Source organism: Juglans regia, unplaced genomic scaffold, assembly GCF_001411555.2.
Source record: "Juglans regia cultivar Chandler unplaced genomic scaffold, Walnut 2.0 Scaffold_651, whole genome shotgun sequence".
NCBI lineage: Eukaryota > Viridiplantae > Streptophyta > Magnoliopsida > Fagales > Juglandaceae > Juglans > Juglans regia.
The window spans coordinates 65,351-66,602 of NW_023361369.1; the positions used below are offsets into that span (position 1 = coordinate 65,351).

General features: G+C 29.0%; 1 long non-coding RNA gene across 1 annotated transcript; it reads right to left on the minus strand.

Moving 5' to 3' along the window:
* Positions 1–411: 411 nt before the first annotated feature.
* On the minus strand, positions 412–773 carry LOC118346071. Its single transcript, XR_004799468.1, has 2 exons — positions 721–773; positions 412–611 (listed from the first exon to the last, which is right to left on the minus strand). It is a non-coding gene; the product is annotated as an uncharacterized LOC118346071 (long non-coding RNA).
* Between the last annotated feature and the right edge of the window lie 479 nt (positions 774–1,252).

Here is a 1,252-nt window from a genome sequence, read left to right on the forward strand (position 1 = left end):
AAAAACACTCAATTACTGATTAAACATTCGAACGGTATGCCATAACGTTCAAATGTATATTAATAAATGTTTTATTATAGTCTAATATCTACACTATACGTCTTAATTTATTACTATATATAATTTTTTTTTTACAAACATTACTATATATAGTTTTATAAATATATTGTGATTAGCATATGCTACTATATATAGTACTATATACTAATATACTATATTATTATTAGCATATACTAATATTATATATTATAGTATTTATGTTTGAAATCACTATGATATATCATACATATAATATCATATATCATATAATATATAGTAAATATATTACAGGATAGTTTAGTAATATATGGTATAGTATAGTATACTATCATATATATAGTATAGTTTACTATAGTATTAATGGCTTGGTAATAAAGCTGATGGTATTTTTATTTATAAAATGCATATAGATGCATTGTACTACACTTAACTAGCTTCAACATTGTAAATCATCTTCCGAATACTCTCTGATCTTGTAGTACTTAGTTTTTTGTTCTTCTTAACGTTTGACAATATAAGTGGACCTCACGACGGTTGAGTGGTTGAACTGGTCTTGCATTCATCTCAGCATACTGCAATTAATTAGTTGAAACACAGTGGGATGAAAATAGGACGAGGATGTAATACATGACACAATTGATTATATATAAATAGCTAGATGAAAACAATGTTGTTACTTACATCATGGACCACCTCTCTGAGTAACTTTACTTGCTTCCTTGAGACAGTCCTTAACTGTGGGTGTATTTTAAATATATATAATCAAACATTCTAGCCTAACAAAAACAAAAGAAAACCTAAAAACAAAAAACTCATGAAGAATTTACAAATTAAGGAACAAGGGCTTTACCCTCTTATTGATTATCCAAGTAACACCTTCAGTGCATGGAGGAACAGTGAGAGAGCCCATGTATCTGTAGTACCTCTTTCCACCCATTTTTATTTCTATAGGATCAATCACCCCAATATTTCTTTCTGCCTTCTCATCGGCCATGGATGTTATGTTTCGCATCAACTGAAATTCGAATTAATAACATGTTAAACCACAATTTTTTTTTTTATTTATTTTTTTTTTATTTAAGAGAATGAATCACATGTCCAAGAATGACCCCTGCCTGAGTTTATTAAAGATCTCTCACTTGTGGCGGAGGAAAACCGTGGTTACAATTACCAAAAAAACTCTCAAGACCAACCAATAATTTGGAACACAGCT